The sequence below is a fragment of the Engystomops pustulosus genome, chromosome 1 (genome assembly GCF_040894005.1).
Source record: "Engystomops pustulosus chromosome 1, aEngPut4.maternal, whole genome shotgun sequence".
NCBI lineage: Eukaryota > Metazoa > Chordata > Amphibia > Anura > Leptodactylidae > Engystomops > Engystomops pustulosus.
This window is the reverse complement of record NC_092411.1, coordinates 23705513-23719350: the sequence shown is the minus strand read 5'-3', so window position 1 is coordinate 23719350 and position 13838 is coordinate 23705513. Positions and strand designations below refer to the sequence as shown.

General features: G+C 48.5%; 1 pseudogene; it reads left to right on the top strand.

The window, feature by feature from the left end:
* The first annotated feature begins 4739 nt into the window (after positions 1–4739).
* Positions 4740–4877, top strand: LOC140087416 (U1 spliceosomal RNA; annotated as a pseudogene).
* The last annotated feature ends 8961 nt before the right edge of the window (positions 4878–13838 follow it).

The window sequence follows — 13838 nt, the reverse complement described above, 5'->3', positions numbered from 1 at the left end:
ACTGTGTGCAGGGGGTGTGGTAGCAGTGGCCACACAATGAACAATTGTACTTCAAGGGTTTGTGACCTGTGTGGGGAGAGTGGCCATAATGCAAGGAAGTGCCCAGACCACGGTAGGGTCTTTTCCTATGCCGATGCCGCCAAAAGAGGGGCAAGGAAGCCAAATGGGGCTGATTTAAGGCGTATGCAAAAATCTGATGGTGGGAGGTCTGAGAGCGCCTCAGTCAAGTCAGGTGATGTGCCCATTACCCCGATTGTTCAGAAATTTGTTGCAAGTGTGTTTCCTGAACCCCCTGCTGCAAGTGTTGAAGAAGTGCCTTCTAGAATGGAGGGTACACCAACTCAGTTACGTGAGGACACTCTTGACGCCCCAGATATGGAGACTATGGTTGGTCAGATTTCTGACCAGGAGGAGGGGGATGATGGAGTTGCAACTGTAGGGGACTTCTCAGAGTTTGTGAGCGACTCGGAGGATTCTGTTCCTCCGGGTAAGAAACCCCTGAGGAAGGTGCTTGGGGAGACGGCGGGCTCAACCTCCAAGAGGGCCCGGTTAGAGGGGAGGAGCAGTGACGCTTCCTCTCCTTCAGATTCCGTTGCCCTAATCTCTGGGAGTCCAGGTGCTGTTTCATCTCCTGGCTCGCCTGTAGTGAGATACTTGAATGATGGGGATGTGAGAAACTTTGAAAAAATAGTTAGTAATTTTTCAGAGAATGATTAACGCCGGGGTTTCTCTTGTACCTAGCTTCCATGGCTCTAGTCTTAGCTAGCTTAAACGTTAGAAGTATAAGTGCAAATTTCAGAAGAGCGGCTATCTTTAACATCCTGAAGTCCCATAATGCTGATATTTTTTGTTTACAGGAATGTTGTTTAAATTTCTTTCCTAAGGATGACGAATGGCCTTGGGGTCAGTGCTATTGGTCGGTGGGAGGAAATAGGAGTGCAGGAGTTGGCATTCTAATTAATAACCCTAATATTTCGGTTATCGAATATAAAAATATTGTGCCGGGCAGACTGCTGTCGGTGGATTTACTTTTTGTTGGTCACAGATTCCGGGTGTTTTGTGTCTACTGCCCAGCAGAGCACCGTGATAGACTACCTTTTATAGAGAACCTGAAACTGCAGGTTGTGGGGAGGACTCCCACTTTGTTAGCTGGGGACTTTAACTGCATCATGAATGTGAATGATAGACTCAGCTCTGCTACAGTTAGGACGGATGCTTCCTCTAAAGTTCTGAATCAATTAGTTCAGGACTTGCGTTTTATTGATGTTGGTGCAAAAATTATAGGTGAAGATAGATTTACATGTTGCTCTGAAGGTTATCAATGCAAATCCAGAATTGACTATGTTTTTTCCTCGGAGGGGCTTGTTTGTTCTAATACCTACACTAGGAAAGTTAGCTTCTCTGATCATGCTGCTCTTTTTGCAGAAATTAATGTAGATGACTCTTTAATATTTGGCCGTGGTGTGTGGAAGCTAAATGTCAATCTGCTTGAGGATGTGGGAGTAATGGAGAAACTGAAGCAGGTCTTTAATTTCTGTGTTTCTCGGAAAAGTCAATTTGCTAATTTGCTCACCTGGTGGGACTGGTCTAAGGTCAGGATGGCCTCCTTTCTTAAAAAGACCGGGATTCGTAAAGCCGCTGAGAGAAGGAGATATGATGCTAAAAATGTTCAGAGGCTCGAACTTTTGTCTAGATTAAAGGAGTAAATACCAAACAGGAAGGGAGGGGATGTGGTCAGTGGGCAACTACACCACAAAACCCCCAAAGAAGCAATTCACATACCAAAAGAGAAGAATAATGAAGTATAATGACAACCCAATGGTTTAAAAATGAAATTCCTTTTTATTATTACATATATATTTAAATGACAAACAAAGACAGGGCAACACACAGAAAAAATTGCACAAGACCCAATAGTAAACTATGACATATAGCAGCAAGGGTTCCCTAACATGCCAGAATAAGGCTTTCAAGAAAGAGTACAAGAGTAATTATTGTCAATACAAATAACAGAAAATGTAATGCTAGATAAAGGGACAACCACAAGAGCTTGCAATTATACAGGTAAATGGATCACATACAGACCGTTTTGGAAATGTGCAATTGCATTGCATTGCACATTTCCAAAACGGTCTGTATGTGATCCATTTACCTGTATAATTGCAAGCTCTTGTGGTTGTCCCTTTATCTAGCATTACATTTTCTGTTATTTGTATTGACAATAATTACTCTTGTACTCTTTCTTGAAAGCCTTATTCTGGCATGTTAGGGAACCCTTGCTGCTATATGTCATAGTTTACTATTGAGTCTTGTGCAATTTTTTCTGTGTGTTGCCCTGTCTTTGTTTGTCATTTAAATATATATGTAATAATAAAAAGGAATTTCATTTTTAAACCATTGGGTTGTCATTATACTTCATTATTCTTCTCTTTTGGTATGTGAATAGATTAAAGGAGTGTGGGATAGACGTGGAGAGTGAGACTCAAAGGGTTAAAGATGACATCGCTTCCTCCTTGATAGAAAAAGGGAAGAAAATTATTTTTGCGGCCAAAGTGAAACACCTGGAACAGGATGAGCAGTGTTCAGCTTTTTTCTTTAAAAAATGTTATAATGCCAAGGGTGTCATCTCATCCGTACTAGGTAAAGATGGAGAAGTTAAGGGTGACCGAATGATTAGTGAGGTTACCAGGTTCTATGCCGTTTTGTTGGGAGTGGATAGAGCGGCCTCTTTAGAGGAGATTGAGGAATATACTTCAATAATTGACAAGTCATTGATTCCTGAAGAGACTGATGCCTTGTGTGATGAAATTATGGTAGGTGAGGTGTTTTGTGTCCTAAACGGAATGGCAAATGGTAAAACGCCCGGGTGTGACGGCTTACCTGTCAAATTCTATATTAAATGTTGGGCCTTATTGAAAGATCATTTAGTTGAAGTATTAAGAGTTTGTTTTGCTGGTGGTGTAATCTCAGAATCTATGAGGAAAGGGGTTATAACCCTAATACATAAAAAAGGGGACTGACGAGATATGCGTAACTGGCGTCCAATCACGCTACTAAATGTTGATTATAAACTGTTTGCTAAAATCTGTGCGAACAGACTTAGTAAGGTGATCCAGCGGGTGATTGGAGAATATCAAACATGTGCCGTTCCGGGGAGGAAAATGTCTCATAATCTACTGCTACTGAGGGATCTTATTAATTATTGCAATGAAACCAATATGTCTTTGCTCTTAGAATCCATTGACCTGGAGAAAGCTTTTGACAAAGTGTCACATAAGTTTATGTTTGTTGTTTTAGAAAAAATGGGCTTCCCCGATAAATTAATGCGTGTACTAAAAGGCTTGTATGCCAAGGCTGAAAGTCAGGTTTTGGTCAATGGTAAACTTGGTCCTCCTATTAGTGTTAAATCCGGAGTGAGACAGGGTTGCCCCCGTCTCCTTTGCTTTTTATTTGTATAATGGAACCACTATTGATCAGTTTGCAAAGAGATAAAGTGGTGGATGGAATATGTATACCTGGGACTGGTGGTACTCAAGTGAAGAGCCTGGCCTATATGGACGATGTGGTATTCATAGGTTCCTCTAGATGCGATGTCGAAAGGGCTAACCTTCATCTGAGGATATTTTGCTCGATATCTGGAATGAGTGTGAACTGGACCAAATGCAGCCTCTGTAATTTTGGGAGGCCAACGACTTGCAGGTTTGCGAATGTTCCCGCTGTAAATGAGATTAAGGTGTTGGGCATAATTTTCGATGCGGATTTGAAGGGTAAATCTAGTTATGTCAATTTAGAAAATAGGATTGATCAAAAACTTTCTTTCTGGAAATTGAGGCGCTTGTCCCTTAAAGGGAAAACCTTAATAACTAAGGCAGTAATCTTACCATTGCTCCTGTATGTTGCTGTAATTTTGCCACCGGATGTACTTTGGGTAAAGAGAGTAACCCGAAAGCTGTTTGTTTTGTTTTGGGGCTTGAAAATAGAGCGACTTAAACGTGTAATCGTAATGTCCAGATGTGAACTAGGGGGGATGGGTTTCCCTGATATAAATGTGTTCCTCAAACTCCAATATCTGTTATTAATCTATAAAACCGTTATGACTGGGAATCGAACCACTCATATGTTGATATATTCTGCAGGATGGCTCTTTGTGCGATGGCAATGGATCCCTAAGGATTTAACCAAACCTATGATGTTCTGTTTACCCCGTTATTATGTTGTCCTGAAAACCTTTGTGGAGAAAAGGCATCTAGATGTGATTAGCAAACAGGTCAAAAGTAAAATCTGTGACAAGTTAAGAGAGGATGAACAGTTGTGTGAGGTCCCACTCTTATCCACAAGAGAGTCTCGGATAGTGTGGGGTACTTTCAAAGCACCAGGTGTTCCCAATAGATACTTGGAGATCACGTGGCTGGGCATTCACCAGGCTCTACCCACGCGAGAATTATTGAAAAAAAGAGGGCTAGTTTTAGATGATATCTGCCCAAGGGAAAATTGCCATGAGATAGAAAACAGTTCTCATATCTTTGAAAAATGTTCATTTACCAAGATTGTGTTTTCTATGTTGTACCCACTATTTGTCTATGTTCTGAAGCATTCTAACTTTATGTCTGAGGAATTTCTTTCAGGATGGAACCCTGTAAAGAAAGACATGAGCCGAAAGTCCTGGGTAATGTTTTGCGTGTTCAGATCTGTTATTTGGGATGCTAGAAATGTATTGTTAGACTGATGAAAAAAAAAAAAAAAAAAAAAGGTGGTTCTCCCAGGGTGAGGCTCACCCATTGCACTCCGGGTGTGCTGACCCCTGCGATTTCCCCAAATGCGGGAAACTCGACTGCATAATTTGTGGTAGTGGGGGACTGCGTTCGCGCTTTCCCCTGATTTTCTATGGTCAAAAACAGAACAAACTTCAGCAAAAAAAAATTTTTTTTTTATTTTCCTCTCTGCCACCTAACATCATTCTATCTGCTCTTCACATGTCTCTGTCGTTTCTTGCTTTTACATTTTTTTGTTGTTGTTGTTTTTACCGTTTTCTCTTGCTGTTCCGTGCCGGCTGTTTGCTCACTTCTTCCCTTGGCTGGATCCATCTCGGAAGCAGGGAACAATTCCATCACTTACCTTCACCTTACAGAAAGCAAAGCACAGCTGGATAAGAAGGAAAAGTGCAGAAGAAGAAGAAGAAGGACAAAAAGTTGTTCCTTCAGTGTCCAGGTGACAACTTGGCCTCCTCTGTCTCCGCCTTGCGGCCAGGAAAACACCAGCGTGCTCGCTCTCTCCGTCTGTCTGTCTCTTTCTTTTTTTCTTCTGCTTTTTCCTTTCTAATTGCCACTTTTCCAATTGCCCTGCTGTTGCTGCTTCTTCTTCTTCTTTACCTACCTCCTTTGTCGGCATGCACACTTTTTCTGCTTCTTCTTTGTTTCTCCCTCGTGTCATTTTTGTCACCTCTTTTGCTGTCCCGGACACTTTGTCAGGCGACGCTGATGAGGACCACAAAGAACAATGCAAGCAGACCAGACGGCACCTGCAGCAGGCCTGCTCGCTTTTATAGCGCCAGGTGACAAAGCCTTCTGGCTTCGCATTGGCCACAACTCCAAACCACCCGCCTCCCTTCCCTCTTGCATAGATAGCTAGCTGTCTGTCTGTCTGTCTCCAGCTGTGCAGCCATTGTGTTTCTGTGTCTACACTTGAGGCCTAGCCAGAACACCTCCTCTTTAGCTGAGCACCACACCCGCCCAGCTCCACTGTAGCTCGCTCCCTCTCTCACTAGTCAACTTCCCTTTCATGCAAATACAGACAGGATGCAGCTAGGCATCTTGGGAGAGCTGCTTTCACTCACCAGCGTACCGCCGGCAGGGGCCCAAAGCTTTCGCCCCGGGAACACCTCCGCAAAAGCCAAGCTCCATAGGTTTGTTCTTAAGTTGAATTTGTATGTAAGTCAAAACTATATTTTAGAATTGTAGTTCCAGAGCAAATTTTTTTTTTGCCCCAGTGACAATTGGAGTTTCAGAATTTTTTGCTGTAATGGGACCAATGATTATCAATAAAGCTTCATTACAGCTGATCATTGCAGCCTGGGACTCTAGTAACATCCAGAGAGCTTCACCAGAGGTCACAGGGGGCAGAGGGGTCAGTTTTTAACTAGGAGTCGTCTGTAAGTCGGGTGTTCTTAAGTAGGGGACCGCCTGTACACAGAAATCAGAAGTTTGTGATGGCCTCTCTAAAGAATTGACTTTGTTCTCCCAAAGCAACTTTATGCCCAGTTTGGCAGTAGCTTCAGGTCAGCCTTTTTCTGGCTGATGTTTTGAGATGTTGCTTCAGTATTGGCGCATAATGTACTTCTCTCACAATGCATCTATTTTAAGAAGTGGACCCGTCTCCCATGACGTGACACTGCGTCCTTCATTTTTCTCACACTTGGTGTTCTCAGGCTTGCAAGCTTCAGCCTTTTTCTTCTAAAAGTAACGTTGGTCATTATGGCAAAATATTTTAATTTTATTGACCAGACCACAGGACATATCTCCAAAAATTAAAGTATGTGTGCATTTGCAAACCCCAATCTGCCTTTTTAAGTTTCTTTTGGAATAATGGATCTTCCTTGAAGAGTAGCCTTTCAGCCCATGTGGGCACAGGACTTACCAGCTCCACCCAGCATCTTTACAATGTCTTCTGCTTTTCTTTTTGTGTTGGTATGCACAAAGGACCTTTTCCTCTGGGACACAGAACTTGTCTACTTCCTGAGAAGTATAATGGCTGGACATTCCCATTTTGTTTGCACTTGCATATAATTGTTTGTACAAATAAACAAGGCAATTTTGAGGTTTTTGTAAATTACACCCAAGGATGAAACAGACTTGTGCAAGTCCACAATTCTCTTTCTGATATATTGGCTGATTTTTTTTAGACATTCCCATCATGTTACACAAAGAAACAGCGTGTTTCAGTTGTGCCTTAAAATATATTTACAAGTGTGTGTCTCTACTTAACTCAGATTTTGCCAATAAACTAAAATTCTGAAGCTTTCAAAGACATGACATCATCATATGGGCTCCCCGAAATTGTTTAACAGTACAGTAATCTTAGTTTATGTAAACTTTTCACTTTGCAGAAAGGTTAAAAATGCCTTAAACAATTTTCACCAAGACCATTGTAGCACCAGATATATCACATATCTGTACACTGTGCAGAGGCCTGGAATGGAACTACAGCTCCCATTTTTTTTAACTTAAAGAGGACCTGTCAGCCCATTTATCGGCACTAGGAGCTGCTTACTAAAGTAAGCAGCTCCTAGTGCTTGATCAAACCCCGTAGTGTTAGTGTCACAGTCTATGGGGAATAGTCCCTTAGGACTAAGAGAGTGGACTCCCTGGACCACCGCGGGAGATAACAACCTTAGCCGCACCCGGGAGCGGAGTCTAAGTGAACTCCTGGTCTTCGCCAGAGCCCGCCGCAAAGCGGGATGGTCTTGCTGCGGCGGGAGTCACCAGGTCGCTCCACGGGTGCGACTAGGCCCACGGTGGCAGCCAAGGTAGGGACACGGGGACCATGGGAAGGCAGGCAGGACCACGGGAAGGCAGGCAGGCAGGACCACGGGAAGGCAGGCAGGCAGGCAGGACCACGGGAAGGCAGGCAGGCAGGACCACGGGAAGGCAGGCAGGCAGGACCACGGGAAGGCAGGCAGGCAGGCAGGACCACGGGAAGGCAGGCAGGCAGGCAGGACCACGGGAAGGCAGGCAGGCAGGCAGGACCACGGGAAGGCAGGCAGGCAGGACCACGGAACAAGGAAACACAGGAAACCAGGAATACAGGAATCGCAGAATACACAGAGGCGTCTGGAAACGCTCGGGAACATGGGAACTCAGAGGCGTCTGGAAACGCTCAAGAAGGCTTTCTCCTCAGTAGAATGAGCTGAAGATCCGGCAGGGGATGCTGGGAGTCGCCAGGCTAAATAGCCGAGCCTGGAATGCAAGAGCCAATAAGGAGGACGCTGGCCCTTTAAGGCTGGGAGAAGTCTGGGCGCGCCCCCTCTAGTGGCAGGAGCACGCGACTGCATGGAAGCAGCATGCGGCCTACATGCTGGGAGCAAGAGTGCAGGCCGGAGCCTGGAGAGGTAAGTGAGAGCTGGGGGAGCGGGGACCGCGGCAGCAGGCACGGGTACACCCTCAATCCGTACCGAGGATCGCGGGTGTAACCGTGACAGTACCCCCCCCCTTAGGGCCCCTCTTCTCTTCTTCTTCAGCCCGCTGTTCTTTCTTCGCCTCCTCCAATTCTTCTTGGTGATGAGACACCTTAGGAGGAGAGAAGGCTCCGGGAAGACTTGGGAAGCAGGCTGGGCCGGCTCTAGGCACACCGGAGCAGCCTCAGGGGAGGTCAGAGCAGCCGTGGCAAGCTGCGGAGTTTCTGGGGCATCCGTGGCAAGCTGCTGAGACTGGGGCGCCACTGGAGCAGCCGTGGCAAGCTGCAGAGTCTGGGGCGCCACTGGAGCAGCCGTGGCAAGCTGCGGAGTCTGGGGCGCCACTGGAGCAGCCGTGGCAAGCTGCGGAGACTGGGACGCCACTGGAGCAGCCGTGGCAAGCTGCGGAGACTGGGGCGCCACTGGAGCAGCCGTGGCAAGCTGCAGAGTCTCTGGAGCAGCCGTGGCAAGCTGCGGAGGCTGGAGAGTCTCTGGAGCAGCATTGGCAAGCTGCGGAGGCTGGAGAGTCTCTGGAGCAGCATTGGCAAGCTGCGGAGACTGGAGAGTCTCTGGAGCAGCTGCGGGGAGCTGCGGAGCCACTGGAGCAGCTGCGGGGAGCTGCGGAGCCACTGGAGCAGCTGCGGGGAGCTGCGGAGCCACTGGAGCAGCTGCGGGGAGCTGCGGAGCCACTGGAGCAGCTGCGGGGAGCTGCGGAGCCACTGGAGCAGCTGCGGGGAGCTGCGGAGCCACTGGAGCAGCTGCGGGGAGCTGCGGAGCCACTGGAGCAGCTGCGGGGAGCTGCGGAGCCACTGGAGCAGCTGCGGGGAGCTGCGGAGCCACTGGAGCAGCTGCGGGGAGCTGCGGAGCCACTGGAGCAGCTGCGGGGAGCTGCGGAGCCACTGGAGCAGCTGCGGGGAGCTGCGGAGCCACTGGAGCAGCTGCGGGGAGCTGCGGAGCCACTGGAGCAGCTGCGGGGAGCTGCGGAGCCACGGGAGCAGCTGCGGGGAGCTGCGGAGCCACGGGAGCAGCTGCGGGGAGCTGCGGAGCCACGGGAGCAGCTGCGGGGAGCTGCGGAGCCACTGGAGCAGCTGCGGGGAGCTGCGGAGCCACGGGAGCAGCTGCGGGGAGCTGCGGAGCCACGGGAGCAGCTGCGGGGAGCTGCTGAGCCACGGGAGCAGCTGCGGGGAGCTGCTGAGCCACGGGAGCAGCTGCGGGGAGCTGCGGAGCCACGGGAGCAGCTGCGGGGAGCTGCGGAGCCACGGGAGCAGCTGCGGGGAGCTGCGGAGCCACGGGAGCAGCTCTGGGGAGCTGCGGAGCCACGGGAGCAGCTCTGGGAAGCTGCGGAGCCACGGGAGCAGCTATGGGAAGCTGCGGAGCCACTGGAGCAGCTCTGGGAAGCTGCGGAGCCACGGGAGCAGCTATGGGAAGCTGCGGAGCCACGGGAGCAGCTCTGGGAAGCTGCGGAGCCACGGGAGCAGCTCTGGGAAGCTGCGGAGCCACGGGAGCAGCTCTGGGAAGCTGCGGAGCCACGGGAGCAGCTCTGGGAAGCTGCGGAGCCACGGGAGCAGCTCTGGGAAGCTGCGGAGCCACGGGAGCAGCTCTGGGAAGCTGCGGAGCCACGGGAGCAGCTCTGGGAAGCTGCGGAGCCACGGGAGCAGCTCTGGGAAGCTGCGGAGCCACGGGAGCAGCTCTGGGAAGCTGCGGAGCCACTGGAACCACGCAGGACAGATGAGGTGGTATAACTTGAGGTGGTTCAAACTTGGACTTGATTTTTGCCAGGAACTTGGTATGGGTAACCATGTCCGGGTCACCACTATCCCATAGAGGAGTAGCCCAGTCCAGCGCCTCTCCAGTGAGCAAAGAAAAAACACATGCCAACTTAGTGCGTTCGGGGGTGGACTGGGAGGACGTCAGCTTGATGTATAACGAGCACTGGACGACAAAACTCCTGCAAAAATTGGGGTTGCCATCAAATTTGTTTGGCATCAAAAAATCTGATCCAGAGTTCGCTGCCGAAAAACATGGCTGTGGGACAGAAACAACAGGAGGAGTCACAGGAGCCTGCTGCTGGGAGGTAATAAACCGCAGGGTGGCAGCGAGTTTGTCCAAGAGTTCTTTTTGCGTAGCAATCTCTTGGGCCTGCTGGGCAATAGTGCTGGGAAGGTCACCCAGAAGCTGGTACGGATCCTTGACATTGTTCATGGCTTTGGCAGAGATCATGACCTTGGCGGAGTCCATGGCCGGATCTTACTGTCACAGTCTATGGGGAATAGTCCCTTAGGACTAAGAGAGTGGACTCCCTGGACCACCGCGGGAGATAACAACCTTAGCCGCACCCGGGAGCGGAGTCTAAGTGAACTCCTGGTCTTCGCCAGAGCCCGCCGCAAAGCGGGATGGTCTTGCTGCGGCGGGAGTCACCAGGTCGCTCCACGGGTGCGACTAGGCCCACGGTGGCAGCCAAGGTAGGGACACGGGGACCATGGGAAGGCAGGCAGGACCACGGGAAGGCAGGCAGGCAGGACCACGGGAAGGCAGGCAGGCAGGCAGGACCACGGGAAGGCAGGCAGGCAGGACCACGGGAAGGCAGGCAGGCAGGACCACGGGAAGGCAGGCAGGCAGGCAGGACCACGGGAAGGCAGGCAGGCAGGCAGGACCACGGGAAGGCAGGCAGGCAGGCAGGACCACGGGAAGGCAGGCAGGCAGGACCACGGAACAAGGAAACACAGGAAACCAGGAATACAGGAATCGCAGAATACACAGAGGCGTCTGGAAACGCTCGGGAACATGGGAACTCAGAGGCGTCTGGAAACGCTCAAGAAGGCTTTCTCCTCAGTAGAATGAGCTGAAGATCCGGCAGGGGATGCTGGGAGTCGCCAGGCTAAATAGCCGAGCCTGGAATGCAAGAGCCAATAAGGAGGACGCTGGCCCTTTAAGGCTGGGAGAAGTCTGGGCGCGCCCCCTCTAGTGGCAGGAGCACGCGACTGCATGGAAGCAGCATGCGGCCTACATGCTGGGAGCAAGAGTGCAGGCCGGAGCCTGGAGAGGTAAGTGAGAGCTGGGGGAGCGGGGACCGCGGCAGCAGGCACGGGTACACCCTCAATCCGTACCGAGGATCGCGGGTGTAACCGTGACAGTTAGAGTGATAGCGTTAGCGGAAATCTCCGGTAACGCTATCAAACACTGCGGCGGGGTACAGTGTAATCATGTATTCATGAGGGGGCTCTACCCCGGACCGCCCTGCTTGCTCCATAGGCCAGCATTGATAACGCCCCTAGTCATGCCCCAACCCCGCCCCCTCATGAATACGTCGGACAGCTTTGCGAGCTGTCCGACAATTACACTATACCCTGCCACAGTGGTTTCCGGTAACGCTATCACTCTAACACTGTGGCGTTTGTTCTCTGCACTAGGAGCTGCTTACTTTAGTAAGCAGCTCCTAGTGCCGATGAATGGAGTGACAGGTCCTCTTTAAAGGAAATCTACCATCAAAACCCATCATGATAAACCAGAGACACTTAATCATAGATCCAGACACCATGACTGTGCTAAATTTCTTATATTTATAATCCATGGCCTCCTTCTTTCTAAAATCAACATTTAAAATTATGCTAATGAGACTGTTGTAATTGAGTTTGAAACATCAGATTTAGATTGATGGGGGAATGCTGCAATGCCACGCTAGGCCACTAAAAACTGCTGTGGGGTTGGGAGTCAAACTCACACCAATTATTCAGAACAATGTGGGCAACAACATAGCTTAGTGGTTAGCACTACAGCCTTGCAGCCCTGGGGTCCTGGGTTCAAGTCCCATCCAGGTCAAAATCTGCAAAGAGTTTGTATGTTCTGTCCATGTTTGCATGGGTTTCCTCCGGGTCCTCCGGTTTCCCCCCACACTCCAAAACCATACTGGTAGGTTGATTAGATTGTGAGCCCCATGGGGACAGGGACCGATTTGGCAAGCTCTGAGCAGTGCTGTGTAATCTGTGTGCGCTATATAAATAAAGGATTTATTATCACAATGGGAACAATGTCCTCTGTCCGTTACCACCTTACTGTTTACATACATTCATTGAGTTGATGGTTGATGATTCCATAGGACTACACAAGACTCAACAGCTTCTTGAGATCTGGGTTCTCGTATGTCAGAATCTTAACATAACTCTAGATTATTAATTAGTAATCTACATAATGAACTGTATCTACACAACCACCTTGGCATATCATCCATCAAACTCCTTTATACTGAAATTGTGAATAGCCGGACAGTAGACCACAACATAAGGTGCTAATTAACCCACAGGGCTTCATGACTTCACACATTGATACATTGCTTCCTGTGTCTCTGCATTAAAGAAAAGGTATCCTTAAGATATAGGCAATTATTGAGATGTTGTAATGCATATTGGGGTATGTTACTGTAATATTATATGCTTGAGAAAAGAAGAAGTGACCTCAGGGGATGTTGAGGTTACTGAGCATAGACCATCAATTCCTTTAATGGACACTGAATTAGTGCTACATTTGTGCAGTGAAATATCATATTTAGAGCTGAACCTAAGATTTTTCTGGGGCTTATTTATAAGGGCACCATGAATTTTGTATGAAATATTTGTCAATCTTACTCCAATAGGATGAGACTGTCCTATAATGTGTATTCACTAGCTGTATGGCGTTATCTTAGGCCAGTTGGACGTGAGCAAGTACGTTATTCGACAAACTCTCTGGTATTAACTTGACATTATACTTGTATTACATTGACACTTTGCCTGTTTTCTGACTATCCATTTGCCTATCTATTCTGTACTTCATTTATCCATCTTGTTCTGACCCATGTTTTGTCAATTACTTTGGAGCGTTGACCGGTTGTCACCTAGTGCTAAGGTTTAGCCTTAGGATTCACTGTCTTTGTCTGTGCTTCTAATCCTTTCAGTACCTTCCCTCACCCTACAAAACACATACAGAGCAAGTTTGTTGCTTGTCTGCAACCAGCCTTAGGCTGCATTCACACGACCGACGGGGGGCGTACATAGGCCGGCAATGGGCGCACAGAGCGATATGGTGCAGCACACATGCGCACACACATGTCCTATCTTTCCCCGTGTTACGTCGCCGTGTCTTCCTCTCCATCGCAGCACCGCATACTTTTGTGTGAATGTAGCCTTAGTCAGAGAAGCTTTCCCTGTGAGAACAAGTAGACTCTATATAACCCACTGACTGAGTAATTGATAAACAAGGGATTTGCCGATAGCACATACAACCCAACTGTCTTGGGGCCTAGAGATCGGAGGACCTCACGCAGTAGTGATATGCAGCTGGTTTGCACATGCAAGTACTAAAGTTATAAGATAGTCTTGCTGTATCCTACTCTAAGTAGCATATTTCTAATTTAGCAAATGTCTAGTATTTACTCAAATCCGTCTTCAAATAAGATTATTACAAATAGATTTTTTATCAAATTTGATAAAATATCTGACCTGTGGGTGGTATGGGAAATGTAATGGTGTCTTTGCACCTGCCTAGCAATGGCAAAGGACTACTATGTGTGAATAGGAAATTGTATCAGATTTTTTTTATGAGTTACATCTTAAGTTTGGGTTTAAACAGAGAAGGGGAATTATAAATTGGAAGGCTACAGGGAAGGGCATTTTGCACAGAGTGCTACCAAGAGTGG